Source organism: Falco cherrug, chromosome 4 (genome assembly GCF_023634085.1).
Source record: "Falco cherrug isolate bFalChe1 chromosome 4, bFalChe1.pri, whole genome shotgun sequence".
Classification (NCBI taxonomy): Eukaryota; Metazoa; Chordata; class Aves; order Falconiformes; family Falconidae; genus Falco; species Falco cherrug.
In genome coordinates, this window is record NC_073700.1 from 73,421,838 (window position 1) to 73,438,769 (window position 16,932).

A 16,932-nucleotide genomic window follows, 5' to 3' on the forward strand; every position below is an offset into this window, starting at 1 on the left:
CTGTTTTTATTTGCTTCCGATGTGAAGTCAAGTGAGTATGGGTCCTGCAAAGATTAAGTGGAGATATGAAAGCCTGTCATTTATAATGCCTTGTATTTCAACATGTTCATATTGCTGTGCAATCAATGCAGGAGAAATTATGTATGAGAGCTATGTGAAAAATAGTCATGCAGTGCTTTATGGGACATCATTTGTCACTGGCCATATCAAACCTGTTTTGAAGATTTGCGATGAATTTTACATAAGGCCTGCACTTCTACATCTCTTTTGTGTTTTAAAATATAAAAGCAGCATTAAAACTTGGGTAGGTACAAAGTAAAACCATATTCAATCTGCATTTTTACACACATAGAATGAGCTTCTCTTTAAAGCAATCTTCAGTATGTCCAAATCAAAGTAAGGAACTATATATTTATTTTTTATGTCCTTGACTTCAACCTGCTACAAAGCAGAGGCTTGTAAACATAAAGTAATGAGACTGTCTCGTTCAGACCAAATGTGTAGTGAACAGTGAAAACAAGTCAGCAGCTGGCAGAGTCTATACATATGACACTGTATTCACAATTTAGGTGATATACAACCTTGTGTAATGTATCTGGCATTTGTATCCTCTTTCTCAAGTCTGAAAACCGGGCTGTGGGCTTCCTAGAAATATTGAATTGGTTACCACATTAAATGGCTCGTGAAATTGGGGGGGAAAAAACCCCCCCAAAACCCCTTAGCTATGTTGCCATAGAAATAGCAGTGGCAACTGTCAGTAACATCAAAAACTAAAATATCTGTATTGCATGGTTCAGAAACAAGGAGAAGCATTTTACTATCAAAAAGGAGAGATGTTACTTGTTTTGCCAGGTCTGCACTAAAGAAAAGCCTTGTGCCAGTAGCTTTTGGAGAAGTTACAGTCCGCTCAGGGCTAAATGCCTGTGCTTTTGTCCACCTCCACCATGCAGTGACCAAAAGGGACACTGAAGTCAATGACCAATCTTTTTCCCATTTGGGACACTGTTGTAAACCCTGTCCAGTATTTAACAGTAGACACAAAATAAAGACCAAACACTTGCAGTGTATGACCTTCAGTAGCATCTCTTCTTTTTCCAAGGGCAGAGGAAGGAGAACAGGTCAGTAGGTGCAACACCAGACCTGGTGCAAGGGAATGCTCTTCAGGGTGACTTGGAGGGAAGTGCCATAAAGGGGCTGTACCCAGAGGGTGCACAGAGGTCCCAAACCTGCGTGGGATTTCCCAGGACATGAAGCTGCGACAGCCACTGCCACCCAGCTACTATGGAAATAGCTGAGCCGCTTCACTGGGACCCTGGGGACCAAGTGATCTCCAGCCCAAAATCTTCTGCTCAGGGCTCAATTACTCAGGTGTTACAGCAGATATAAAAAACATTCCATGTTTTGGTTTACTCAGCAATTGATAATGTTTACACTAGCTTAAACGCAATATTTTTCTTCTTTGAAATGAGCTCCTTTTGGGGGGCTGTGGTAACAGTGAAATATTATAGCATTCACTAGGCCAAATAACTTAACTGGAAAAACAAACTTCCAGGCAAAAACAAGCATTTCTTCAATATGATGCTGTGTATGATTTTTTCCTCTAGTATGACTTGAAGAAAAGAGAATTCCAGATTGCTTTAATAAAAATTAGTGACTGAAGACCACAGATTACTATTATTCTTTCTTCAGAAAGATAATAAGCAAGGAAAGGAAAAAGAGGCAAAATGTGATTTCAGGCAGTATTTGCGCAAGGGCCATTGCAAACATAAGCATTTGCACATACCATTGAGAAATGGGAAGCATCACTTGTGCATATATGCAATATAATGCACAATTTACAAGTTGGTAGCATGAATAAATAGAAACCCCAGAACATACAAAACACTGCAGAGAAAATTCAGCTGGCAAGGGTAAAATATGCAAAATCCTTCAGGGAAACCCTTTATTGATCATGATAAAAAGGCTCCCCCCTTCGCCTTTCAAACAGATTCCATAAATTGAGAGGGTTAGAAAGAATAATTTGCTTGTCAGTCTGGCATATGCCTGTTGCTCTTAGATGACAGAACAACAGACAGGAGTCACTCAGTTTATGTGGGAGATGAATTGTATGGTAAGTAGGGTTTTAAAATCAACCGTGACTGTTTGGAAGGGGCTTCAGGTGTGTCTTTGTTGTTTAGGAGGGTTGGTGGGGTTTTTTTGCTTAGCAGTGTTATTCAAAGATGACAATGGCTGTTCTTGAAAAATTCTGATATGCTGCAGATGTAGGTACCAGTCTGAGTGTTGAATTGCAGGTGCTCCAAGAAGCAAATAAAAATTGGAAGAAGTAGGCAATACATAATACTTAACTGGAAATGACACAAAGTTATTCATTAACCGCAAAAGTAAATATGTCTCTGAAAAATATTGTGTTACGGTTTTCTGGAGGCAAAAGGCTGAACAATAATGTCTGTGACTAAAGACTTACTTAATCTTACATTCTCAGTTATTATTTGAGTTAGCGGAGGGTATTTAGAAATAGCCAAGCTAGGCTGATCATTAAGAAAGTCCGCAGAATTCAGCTTTTGATATTATTTCAGAATGCCATTTCTCTCTTTATATTTGAAATTAATGTCTGCTTAAAATACAAGGAAATAATGCAGAATAAATTACTTCTTATAACTGAGAGAGATTGGAGGACCAAGTCGGAGAATAAGCAATAGCTTTACAGCCGTTGAATACAATTGCCTCAGCATCTTCATCTGTTTTTTCTTTGTCTTACTAGTCTAGAATATGTAAGCAGGTTATGTGACAGTAACTCTCATGTTATCTTGTTGATTAATGTTTAAGGTGGGATAAGTATTTTCAAGCTTTTGTTTGATCTGTTTTGTTTTGTGGTTTTTGTTGGTTGTTGTTTTGGTTTTTTTTGTTGGGTTTTTTTTTTCCCAGAGAAGAATATGCAGACAAGTATTCCTGGGAGTCTGTAAGCTTCTGAGGTATTTTCAGCAAAAAGCACATGTTCGCCTCTGAGTTAAGAGGAATTTTTTCAAAGACATGTACATAAATCTACTCAATCTAGATGACAAATGACTACACAGACTTTTTTTAGAAAATGACAGGTTTACCAGTAACATATAATCTCAAACTGCAGGTGTCTTACTGTTGGTGATTACACAGTAGAGGAACAGAAGAAAGAGAGGAACAAGATCTCTGGTTGCACTGCCAGAGTAAAAGATGGGACGATGGGGCAATCTGCATAATTTATAACAGGCTGCTGGTGGAAAGTGAAAGATTCCCAAATAAACATTTCCATCTCTTTTCAAGAAATAAGTATTTTTTTACAGACATGACAAAAAAATGTTAGAATGACTTTTACTGTTTCACTCACTACTGTGGACTTCAACATCATTTTCTAGTACTATGGGGAGGAATTTTGGAAACAACTACTGCTTTGTTTCTAGCTCAGTGCTAGGATGACTTCATTCAGTAGCACAAAATTCAAGCCTGTTTCTGCTGGTGATCAGTGATAACACACATGAGTAAACCAAGAGTGGTCACTTCAACCTGCCACTTTACCTTCATTCTTCTGATAAATCCCAAGAGCTGCAGATAAATTACTTTTGTACCATCTGTACTTGCAATTAATACCAAAGTTACCAATATTTTCATGTGGATGTAATTGAGGGGAAAACTTCGGGCCACTAGATTTCAATTCACTGTACAAACACAATTTGTTCCAGTTAGTTGCCACCTTTTAAACTTTGTCTGTAATGAGAGAAACTGAGAATGAGAAGACTCCTTAATGAGAGGAATTGAAATGGAGATGTCTCTACAGTTTCAAACTAAACCATAAAGAGATGCTAGACTTTTGTTTTCTCACTAACTCACTGGATCAAATCCTATCTCCTTAAATCAGTTCCTTACCTCCCTTTTCTTTATTGCAAACAAGATTTGTCCTTTATAGCCTCAAATTTCCATTGCTTAGGAAAAGGCCTCTGAAGGTCATGAGATTGCTTATGTTTAAGAAAAGATAAAATTTGGCTTACAAGCCTTTGGCTTGTTTGCTTAAACCACATTTCAATTTTGTTTAAATGTGTTTCTCTGCTAATTTGGGCACAGAAAGATGCTGTAAGTAGTGTTCTTTAAACCTAGGAGTGAATTTAGGAGCATGAGATCAGGTCTTCTATGCCTCATTCTCTGAGCAGTCTTTTTGAAATTAGTGAGGAGAATATTGCCCTTATTCAGTCCAGACATTTGTTGAATTGTGAACATTATTTAATAGAATATACAACCGATGGCAATTTAGAAGCATATGAAGTTAACACGAAACATCCAGGCTGCTATCCAAAATGGAACAGATGGATCTGAAACTGGTTAGCGCTAGATCAAGGGAAGTTCAGTTCCAGTATTTGTACTTATTAATGCTATCTAGGTTACCCCTAGTGATCATGATGCACCCATGCATGCCTTAGCTTGCCTGTACTTTGCACTAAGCTACCCTGGTCCAAAAACCTACGTGGACAGCGAAAAAGTTACACACATGATGTCTTTAACCATCTCCCTGTTGAGTAAAACTTTGATAGTTCTGTCTCCAGCCATCTATGTCCTAAAAGTTTTATTTGTGATGGGTTCTTTTTTAAAACTTATATTATTGCTCTATATTTTTTCACACGTAGAGTTTCTTTATTTTCCCTTCTTGCAGTATGGCCATCTGCTACCACTTCAGCTTTGACTGCATCTTCTTGATCTTTTATTCTCACTTGTTCACTTACCCGTTGTTTTCACCTGTCTCTCTAAGTAATACTAAGCATACATCTCTCCATGCTTCGGTGTCCAGCTCCTTGCTCTGCTCTGTCTTCTCAGTTTTTGCTCTCTGTCATGGCTCATGAGACACACAGTTCAAAACTTTCTTTCAGAGAAATGAAAGATACTGCATTTTCTCCAGTCTTCCTCTAACTCTTCACTTTAACCTTGATCTTTTATCTAATTTTTTAATTTTGATATAAACTAATGCATAACACTAGACCAAATAGATGCTTCCCCATACAATGTAATAGATTATTAATTCCTCTTTTATTAAAAAAATAATATGAGTTTGTACTCACAGCCAAAATGTAATTCAGCTTTAGGCCTTACAGAATTGTGTTTGGGAGATTATGCAACAATTGTTCTGATCCGTGAAATTAACTACCAAACACTAATCTTGATCAGATTTAGCACACTAAAAGGGGATTCAATTAAAAATTTAAATGCCTGAGAGTTTTACTTCTGATTTTTAAAGCTGAAGGCCACTCTTACCAGCTCTGACTATATTGCCTTCCCCTAACACCTGCATGGAGAACAGTGATCTCCACGTGGAATCCTCTCTTTAATGCCTCTCTTTCTGGACACCATCAGTGTGTTTGAAGGGACAGTCTCTCCCACTCCTACTCTGTTGTCATATTTTCAGTCAGTAACGCTGCTGTGATGGTAGGTCTGCAAGTGACCTGGAAGCTCCCCTGGGATCAGATTGCTATTTAAGAACTGAGCCCTGTCAATTTGCCTGCCCTGCCAGGAACTTGCTTTTATCTATGGTAATTGCTTTTAGAGCTGGATAGCAAAGAGGCTCTTCTCTGAGATTGCCATGCTTCATCCTTGCTTGTGGCAGACTAGTTTCACAGCTGCTCCAGCCCATTTAGGAGTCATTTTTCTTTCACCTAGTGGATATAAATCTGCTGCATTCTGCCTACAATTGACTGTCCCTCTGCTTCACTTTAGGACTTGTCCATTCAGCACTGCTTAATGATCCTGATCCTGCAGTCCCTTGGCGTTGACCATAAGTTGGGTGGGAGGAGGGTCAAGTTTGAGGCTGATTGATAGAAGCAGAAATGACTGCCCCTTTCAAGTCAAACCAGGGTGAGCAATTTCTGCTGGCTTGCTCAATCTAGGATGCAGTGGCAGTCCATGCTATTTAAAAGCAAATGTTTACAGGAAAGAACCAGTTTTCACAAGGCAAACAATTTTCTCTGGTTCTAACAGATTTTCTAGTTATTGATCAGCACAGCTACTTTTCTGAAAGGGAAAGAGCGAGCTACTGGGGTGAGCAACAAAGTAGGAGAATTTACACTGTATTAATTTGTATGATACCAACTGTATACTAGATGGTATTGCTTCCAGCCATATTACATAGCTCTAGAAATTTCAAGGCTAACTACTGTCACTTCCAGGGGCTATTGCAGCAGCTGGGGATTGCTGGAGTGAGGGTGACCTGGATTTACCTTTTCTCTGCATAATTCCTCAGTTGCAAAATTTCTAACAGTGACAAGAATCCAGCTCTGAAAGTAAAAATGTTTCCCTTCTGCCTTGTGCACACCGTGCAGGAATTGATGCAGCCATGGGGAAAGGGGAAAACTGACAGCTCTTCAAGAATAACCAACTGTAGATCAGGCAAACCAATAAAAGGGATTTTCTCGTATTGAATGTTTGTGGGAGAAGGACAGGACAAAGAAAAAAATATGTTTTCTATTCTGTCATTGTAAGGAGCTCCTTGAGTTTTTAGATCTATGTTATTTTGCTCTTTAGTCAAGTGCTTGCATTAGACAATATTTTGCATCATTAATTCCCCTGATCTTGCAGGCTGTTGCACGTGGGAAGCCCTGTGCTCCCATGTGGAGCCTCACCGGTTCTAATGGTGTGCTGTGTGGGCAAAGGCATTTCTCCCTGGAGAGAAACTTTCAGCATGAGGTGCGTTAGTCAGTTTTCCCTTCTTTGTGTTGATCTTCCAGGCAAAAAAAAAGGAAGATAAAAGGTAGCAAAGAACTGAAAGCCACACATGCATCCTCATACACATGCACGCAGAAGTACACATGCACAAAAACAGGAGCAGGCATCAAAAGGAGCTATTCTGGTTAATTTTTGTGCAGTCTAAATTATGAGATGACAGTATCCCCTTGTATCCTGAAACAGCATTCATCAATTGCAAAATCTCACAGGGAGAAATTTCTCATTTTTCCCATGTTTTGATTTCTGAGGATAGAGCTACAGTTATTTTGTATGTACGTTTTTATTTCTATTCGTATTTGCTGTTGAATCTTAGTTTTACATTCAGATGAAGAAAGTCAAGGACAGTTCTCTTTCAGCTGAAAGCATTCTTTCTTTAAAAATCTGGCTGCCGTGTTCTTTGATTTATTGCCTTGCTTATGTTGGACAACATACCAAGTCTCATGTCACAATATTCCTATTATGAACAGGAGTGTTTTTTTCTCCTCTCTCAGTGATAGATAAATCAGAAGAGCTTGCATTTTAGGAGAAAAAGCTACAGTTTCCAAATATTATATTAATTATCTCAGACACTGCACTTGGGACACTGTACTTGCCTATTTAATTGCCTTGCAGAAGCTGTAAGCCTGAGTTCCTATACTGTCATACAGATTGTATAATCAGTTACTTCTGTGCAAAGGGGTGTGAAAATTATACTTACTGAAATCCTCCTCTTGTTTGTACCAGTGACAACAATCATACATGGAAGCCCATGTTTACAGAGAGATCATTTTCTGAGCAAAACAGATGGGACAAATTAATCAGAATTAATAAGCACGTTTCACAAATTTGGGTATATTTCTGTTTCCCATTTGAAAAGCTATCAATTCAGAAATGTTAACTTGGTATGAATATTTCATGTAATTATCTGTCATATGGGTGCCAGTTTGCCAGGAATATGCAGAGCCAGATCCAGCTACTTGTGTTCTATCAAATTGTGGCTTCCTCTGTTAAATTAGAGAGAATACTTACAATTCAGAAACAATGTTACATGCCAATATTTTGGACTCAGCGAGACCCAATGCTCAGCCCTTGATGTCTAGCAACTTTCCAGCCAGTGGTGGGGATCCTGGTCACAGCTTTCTCTAAGTCATACCACCTACCTCAGGGAACCTGAGAAGTGGTTGCTTCTTTTAACAAAGACACCTTTACACTGATATTAAAGCATCTCTTAACTTTCTGGAAAATACGATGTTCTGTAAAACAACAGGACATTTGCTGCTAATTTGTCTAAGTTGCCTTAAATAGCTGCTTCATCTAGAAAAGAAGGAACTCGGAGACTGTCTCCTGCATGGCCAGTAGAGCTCTGTCAGTCTTTCTGTTGGGAGCATGGCAGAAGCAGTACACAGTAGGTCAGCTCCAAAGTATGCCTGCAGATTAAATAGTGTAGAAAGCAAGCAGCCATGAAAAACCTGGAAAAAACTGTATCTGACGAACATTAAAAAAAAAAAAAATAACCTGCTAATATTTATAGAATGAAGACTGGGATATTACATTCAAAAAAGACTACACAAGTCTTCTGAGCAAGCTAAATATCTCTGTGACCAATATCATGAAGCAGCCAATACTACGAAGCACCAAAGAAAGGTGTGAACATATCTGTAGGACTGTTGATACTCCTAGCCATCCTCCCACAGAAAGACCCTATTAAGTCAAGGTAAATTGTATCAACTGCCTTAAAGTGCTGCCTGTCTGTTCTAATTTTTTTGACACAGCAAGCTGAAGCCTAGCGTGATAGTGATTGTACTGACCTATTAGGGCTGAAACTGATAGGAAAATGCAGTTGTCACCTACAGCTTTGTTATTGTGCTGCAACAGAAATATTTTCTTGCAGCGTTCTTGCTTGAAAGGGAGACAGCGATCTGCTCCTTTCACTGTCCAATTAGATAACACTGGTACGTTTTGCTCTAAGGATGCATTTTAAATGGGGTTCTTTTGAAAATGTATTTGGCAGCCTGAAGACACTACCAGAATAAATTAGTTATGCTTAGTGCTGCATTTGAACAGTACCTTTTCGACTGCTTTGAGAACAGAGTCACTTCACACTTTTAGCATTTTATTGCAACTCGGTACCACTAGTGTCATTCTGCTAAACTAGGTTGGGGACTTTTCCCCTCTTAATTTTTTTGTGTGAATTTAATGCTCAAGAAAGGTGCCAAATTAACAGCCCTAGAGACTTTCTTTTGTTTCTCTAGAGGACATTCAGAGTATCAGCAGTGAGAGTCCAGCGTTTGCTATGCTGCCCAGCCACGTGAGGTTTAGCTGACCACCCCAGTCAAAGGAGAAGGTAGTTCAGACTCCTGCAGGCTGGGTCTTTGTCTGTCCTGCTCACACTGCCTCAACAGAAGGCACTGCAGTGCTGTGTGGAATTCAGAGCTGGAATCATAGATTTTCTCCTGTCTGCTGTGTCTTCCTTCATCACAAGTCACTGTTTCCTTACACAATTTTTCCAGGTCTGTTGCTTGCTATGGGAAAGTGTTTGCATGGTTTGCTTAGAAGTGCTGTATATCGATGGCTATGGAGGCCTGAGTTCAAAAAGGCAGTTAAACAGGGTCTTGAAGAAGACAATAGGCTACCTATCTTAATTTAACTACTTGCTCTAAGGCACTCTATTGATCTCACATGATCAATGTCCATTATACTTATTTTACTAAAAGGTCTCTGCTGATAATCACTTTTGCTTAATATTAAAAGTTGGGTGGTGATCAAGTCGTCCCATAACACTTTATAAAGTAATATAAGTCCAGGGCACAGCTCCTGTTTTGTGTATGAAAACATGCAGACATCTGAGGGTACAGGATATTTTCATGTGTTGTTTGAGTGACTTAGGAGCTAACGTCCTGACTGATGAGCAAATGTCGTTCCTAGTGCAAACAGGACTTCAGGTACAAAGAGATATATTTTTAAAACCATGATATAGCAGGTGTCAAGCTTTGCTTGCTTCTTCCACTTCAAATTCAATTGTGTAAACTTTATACCTGAGTACCTGGACCATGAACAATTTATTTGAAGATGCCAGTCAAACAGTCAGCAGTACAAATACTCCCAAATGCATCTGTGTTCGATTTTGCAGACACAGAAGGAAAACTGGTTTTCAGTGCCGTAACTGAAATCAAAGCCCCCAGATTTAGTTTCTTAATTAAAGCTTTGGTGTTTTGTTTTTTTTTTTTTTTACATATACAGTAGGGGCTGGAAGAGGGGCAGCAGGAGGATTTTTCTTGCTTTTCTTTAAAGATCAGCAGAAGCATTTTTAAAACTACAATTTCAGTGAAATACCCAAGAAGGAGCTATGACATTATAATATTATCAGTAGAGTCACAATAGGTTTTTCTCAGGATTTAAGAGTTAGATTCCCAGTCTAGTGATACAACTTGTTCCTATACTTAGTTGACCTCATCAGAGCTAGATGAGGCTTACAGAGATTTTTTTTTGGTACCGAAGTGTTAGTGAAAGCACTGCTAAATCCTCTACCAGCTGAATTGTGAGTCAGTGAACACATGGGTCAAGAAGAGGGGGAGAGCCAGGCTCAGCAGTCTGCTATTTAATCTTTCAGTATATAAGTGTTGCAGTAGGAGAGACATCATTTTTTCTTAGGCCATCAATCCGTTAGCATTGAGTCTTGGTGTACTGAAGCACCAGGGAATGTGTCTTCCCTCAATAGGAAACTGGACCAATGCAAACCAACAGAATATATCAGATCTACATTAAAGCAGCATAAAGTAATTGGTGCAGTTTAATATGTTCATGGGAGCTTGCTCTGGTGTAGATAACTTCAAGACAAGGTCTTAGGTCTAGGCTGCTTGTAGTCCTACAGTTCTAAGGATGTAAGCATGTGCTATAAAATGTGGTAGGTATATCTTCTGCTGCCCAAAAATGCCTGGTAATGGATTTGGATTTCTCATCTTCAAGGCTTGAAGCATGGTTTAATATTGATGTGCACTGTTATATAGTTCTTGGGTTTCAGATTAGAGCTTGTGTGTATTTTGCCATTAGGCATGTGATGCAAGAGCGTGTAAATTAACTTGGCATCTCACTGTAGGAAAGGTGCTTAATTTTGGTTAAACCTATGCCCCTAGCATCTTTCCAAGGCAAATTATCTAAACAGGGATGTTTTCTGTAACTGGGAGAGCAAATACATGCAAACGGTTTCATTTGTGATATAAAAATGTAGACACAATTGAGTAACAGCTAAAATATGAAATATCTCAAGAAAATTCCTCTCCTGAAAACAAATTGCATTTTGGGTATGATTCAGGTCATTCTGATGTGGTTTTTCATGACAAGTCTGTTTCCTTATCCTCTCAGAATACTCTCATTTTATACATCTTTGTATAAAATATCTGCATTTCAGATGTCTGAGAATCAGTGGATGCTGACAAAGAGGATTTCCTAGATATCTTAGACCAAAGTTTTAGTTCCCACCCTTTTAATAGACTGACCACAAAGAATTTTTACCTTTTCTAAATCTCTTGTCCTTGAATATGTTTATCATTTTTTCCTTCACGTAATCTCTCCTCTTAAAGGTACTTAAGCAGAAAAAAAAAAAAATACTATCACAAAAGATTTTATGAAGCAAGAAAGCTCCAGAAAATAATCTTTTATGCAATAAACAATATAAAAACCCAGTTTATATTTCTGAAGCGTATAGTCATCATGCTTCCAAGTGCAGCTTGTAATGAGGACATATTAAATAATTAGTGGTAATTGCATGCTGAAATAATGCTATATACACATATGAGTCTGTTTAGGCCACAGAGACACAGACTATATAATTGCTGTCTGAACAAAGTTACAGTCAAAGTTATGGATGATACTGGTTTGCAGATATTAAGATATTGTTCAGTCCTTGAATAGCCTGAACATTTCCAAAACAAGAGGAATATTCTAAAGTTACATTTTTTAAAAGGGGAGTGCCCCTGAATTTGCTAGATTCATCACAGAAAATGGTTTTCAGAGATTCATGAGTTTTTTAGAGCAACATTTTTTCTTCATAAAATGTTGATTTTTTTTTAAAAAAAGAAAACTGTTTTACATAGAATCATAAAATAGTTTGGGTTGGAATAGACCTTAAAGGTCATCTAGTTCCAACCCCCCTGCAATGAGCAGGGACACCTTCTACTAGACCAAAGCCCCGTCCAGCCTGGCCTTGAGCACTTCCAGGGATGGAGCATCTGCATCTTCTCTGGGCAACCTGTTCCAGTGCCTCACCACCCTCACATTAAAGAACTCCTTCCTAATATCTATTCTAAATCTACCCTCTTTTAGTTCAAAAACATTACCCCTTGTCCTATCATAACAAGCTTTGCTCTAAAATGTTTGTCCCCATCTTTCTTACAAGCCCCCTTTAGGTACTGGAAGGCAGCTGTAAGGTCTCCCCAAAGCCACCTCTGCTCCAGGCTGAGCAACCCCAGCTCTCCCAGCCTGTCTTCGTAAGAGAGGTGCTCCATCCCTCTGATCATCTTTGTGGCCCTCCTCTGCACCTGCTCCAGCAGGTCCATGTCTTTCCTGTGCTGAGGGCTCCACAGCTGGATGCAGCACTCCAGGTGGGGTCTCACCAGCGCAGAGCAGAGGGGCAGAATCCCCTCCCTCAACCTGCTGTCACGCTTCTCTTGATGCAGCCCTGGCTATGGTTGGCTTCCTGGGCTGCGAGCACATTGCTGGCTCATGTCCAGCTTTTCATCCACTAGTACCCCCAAGTCCTTCTCCTCAGGGCTGCTCTCAATCCATTCTCTGCCCAGCTATATTGATACTGGGGGCTGCCCAGGTGCAGGACCTTGCACTTGGCCTTGTTGAAATTCATGAGGTTTTCACACAAGACATGAAAATGTCAACATTTACAAATGTCTACTTCTCGTAACAATTTCTTGAGATGCAATTTTAAACTTGAAAATTAAACTGCAGAACATGAGATTGGTGTTACCTGTGTTACTTACAACTTGGCCTCTTAGTAAGTCTTACAGAATAATTATAAATGGGAAAATAATTATCTGGCAAATAGCTAGACAAACTCAGATTAGAAACAATGCTCTGTTTTTTAACCAATAACTAACAATTTACTGAGGGAGAAAGCAAAGTATCCACATCTTGGTTTTAAATCAAAGGAGGCATTTACATGTGATCTAGTCATTTGACCCAAACTTATGATTGTGGTGTTGAAATGCTGAGACAAAATTCTCTGCTCCATAAGGCTCATGCTCTTGGAGTCCATTAATTGCTTTTGGTTGCTCTGCTTCAGTGACAACACTCTGCACTTCTCTAGTACTTTCTACTAATGGCTTCTAAATATATCAGTGAAAGTGGATCTCTACAAGATGGCAATGCATCTAGTGCTAGATACTACCCCAGGACTCTGGAAACCAGGGTCCATGTGTACAGTGAGATAGTTATTTCATCTTTTCATACCTTCCCTTCTCCTCTCACCTCCTTTCCATCCTTCTTGGTTAGATACTTACTTTAGCTTTGATGACAAGAATACAGTAAAGCACAAACAAAATCATTACAGATATTTCCAACCTTATTTTTTTTGTTTCCCTAGCATTAGAGGTTCATGTTTAGACACTAAAAAATGACCTGCGGATGTTCATGTTTCTGACAATCAAACCCAAAATATTTACATTTCCACACACCTTTTATATCAACTGAAGTCTGTAAAGATTTTGCAGTCCTAAATATTGAGTTTAACCCTGTTTGTTATTTATTTATATATATCTACATTTATGTAAACACAGTCTCCTACTTTTTTCTCTTTATTCTGTCCTCTTAAATATCTACCCAGTTTCTTTCACTCTTGTTTTTCTGTGAGAACCCAGAGCCTCTGACATGCTTTGGTTTTGATGAATTGATGAACAATTACAAATCCTATTGCTGGGCAGGGGATATTTTCTTTAAAAAGCATGTAGCCTTAAAAGGGCTAATTTTAAAATGATGAAACTTGGTAAGAATTTAGGGAATTTTTTCTGCCTCTTCTATGTTTAATATGATGGTACACATCACAGCTCATTTTTCTGTGTAATGAACACCAACTTTCAAACAGAGCCACAATTTAATATCCTTTAGTGCCTAAATCACCCAACTTCTACCTCCACCTCTAACAACTAGAAATCTGTTTCTCCGTGTCACGTGTAACTGCATTAGAAGGCTTCAGACATATTTGTTGGTTTACAGTTGCATTTTCAACAGTTCTTTCAGTAATAATTATTCACATTCTTAATGGCTGTGAAGACCATATTACTGGGGGTATTACCATTGTGGGAAGTTCCAGTTGTAAAAAAGAATTAAATTTCATTGCTGACTTGAAAAAATTGCACGAAATACCTTTAAATGCCTTATTTTCACTATGAGACTGCATCTATGTGCCAGAGGGTATGCAGTTAGGTAGCAAGCCATTGGCTATTGATGATGGATTCATACAGGTTGCAGTTTATCATTTGATTGAACTGAATTTGAAACACTTAGCTACAGTTTTGCTGGTGTTTTTAATTGTGAAGACAGCTATCTTGCTGTCAAGCTTTTTTTTTTTTCACTTATCTGTGAAAGAACATTTTTTGGAACACCTTTTTAAGACTCTGAAAGTGCTCTTCAGCCACTGGTAATATTAAATATGTCCAAATAGGAAATATTTTTCAGCCTCCTTGGAAAAGTTTTCTTGATTACCTGTTCCACTTGGGGCCCAAGTATGTTTACCTGTTTTCAAGCTGGAGAAATGAGAAAATCAGACAGGTTCTCATTCAGGACAGATGTAAATGTTGTGTTCAGGACAGATGTGCATGGGGGAATGAAAGGGGACGCTTATTCCCTGTCTCACATTTAAAAGCAAAAGTCATGCCATACAAAATAAGGTGGGCACATCCTAACCTCCCCTTGCAAATTCTGTTTCTGGTCTTGCTTACCTCAGAATGACTGAAAACATAGTATTTTGGACACTCATCTGAGGGAAAAAGGCTAGGATGCAAATATTAGTTCTGAATGTCCACCCCCGTCCACCCCCCCCACCCCCAGCATAGTCATCTTTATTGAAGCACATCTATTTTTTGCACAGACTTTTGGTTTTGAGCAGTTGACATATTTGTGACAGAAAGCTATTTTACCAGAAAAATTCCTACCAACTCCAATATTGATCTTTTGGACAGTAGTAGCATGACTCCAATTCTATCAAGAATTCTATCAGCAAATGTAAAAGTAGAGAGTTTAAGGCATATATTTTCAAATGTTTTCTCTAATTTGAAAAAGAGAATTCACATCTCCCATCACCTTTTGCCTTGCTTCTACAAATAAGCCAGATTTCTTCTTACTTGAAAATGTCATTATGCTTGCTCCTTCAGCTGCTCTAAGTCAGCAGAGCAAAACATCTCTATATTTTGTAAAAGAATATATAAACTTTGCTATTTAAATCTTTCTACTTGGTTCAAAATAACTTTTGTATATGGTTAAGTATCATAACTATTCTTCTGTTGCATTAAGATAAAATAACAACTTTTATATGTAAAAGGCCAGATGACTCCGTCTATGCTTTCCCAAACGTAAATGTAGAACATGGAAGCTAAGGTACAATTATTAATATGACAGAGGAATGCATTACTGTGGTATTGTATTCAGTGTGCAGGAAGGGTGACAGGATGGGTAGCAAAGGTACAACATAGGGATAGATACCCAAAAGTTCACCACTACGTGTCTTCAGCTGTGCACTCACCTTCTGAAATGGGGGAATAGGAACTGTCATGTAAAGTGATTTATTGTCTCCCAGAAACATTTATTTTTAACTCATGATTTCTTAGTGTCCATTGTTCTAGATTCCTGCAGCCATAGTTATGCAGTTTATAAAAGCCTGCTCTGCTTAGAAACGTAACTTTAAAAAGAAAATTATTTGCTCTTCCCAATCATCAAGATAGAATTTTCCAATAGAACAACTGTTTTCCTTCCCTTTGCCCAGGCTCTTTTTCTTTTTTCTGTTTGGTGCCCATTACCAGACCATGCCATTCTCAGCAATGAAAACTGAGTAAAATTGCAATGCCATCGACTGGCTTGGTAGCAAACTTCGGTATTGAAAAGTTTGATCCCGTTCAGCTAAGGGATTCATGGTTGAAAAGTAGAAAATGGTATACGTAATAAGCAGGAAAGTGGAAAGAAGTGTTAGTTACAAGAAGAAGAAATAGTAAAATTTTAAACTTGTTTTATTCTGAAACTAAATTTATGGCATATGTGTGCATGTACTTGTAAACAAATGGCTGTGTGTTGCCCTGTGTGGCTATACCTGCCCGATTCGCTAGATCTGCCAGCTTATGTCACTGTATTTCTGATGTTGTAAAGAACTTGGAAATCTTAACGGGGTTTTTCAGAGAAGAGAGAAATGGAGAAATTTGCACCAGACCTCTGCGTTAAGAGGTTAGAGAGAGTCCTGACTGGTTGCATTGAGAAATTTTAACAGAGAAAGGGTCACAACTGAAAACTGTCTTACCATATTCTGGGGTCTCTGTGCCCCTCAGCTGGCAGGATTGCTACCAGTTTTCACTGCACTCGCAAAAGAGATCCCTGTGGCCTTTTTGGCAAGGCTATGGGATGCCATATTCCCCGACAGGTCATGTGTAATTTGCCTGATAACTTGGTGCCTGTCGACCTGGGCTAGAGCTAGTGCTTTCTTTTTTGGGTTGACTTTTAAAACAAAATTCAAAACTTAGCTTTATCACAAAACTTGTTGTGAACAATTTTTAAAGAAAAAATATTGTTGTGAACAATATTTTAAAACATGGATTTTTTAAATGAATGATTTTAATAATTATGCTTTGATGATATTTTACGCTTCAGCTTTTCAACAAAACTGTCTATAGGGTAAAATAGGTGGTGTTGTTTCTTAAAGGTATCTTCTGGCAAATTTGGAATTTTTAACCATGTCCAATGCACACCTCTGTGGATTAAATAACATTCCTAGAAGGCTTCACTATGCTTTTTTTACTCTGATCTGGTGTATGTACTTGTTCAGAGTATTCTCAGAAATGATGCTGTACATTCAAATGAACCCATCATGATTTCAGTGAATACCAAAGCAATTAATAATGATTAAACACTTACATTAAATGTCATTCTCTGTATTTCAGTTAGAGAAGAATTTCTGGCATCTATTTTTATTTGAAGAGAGTCATATTGCCCACAGAAAATTTCAAG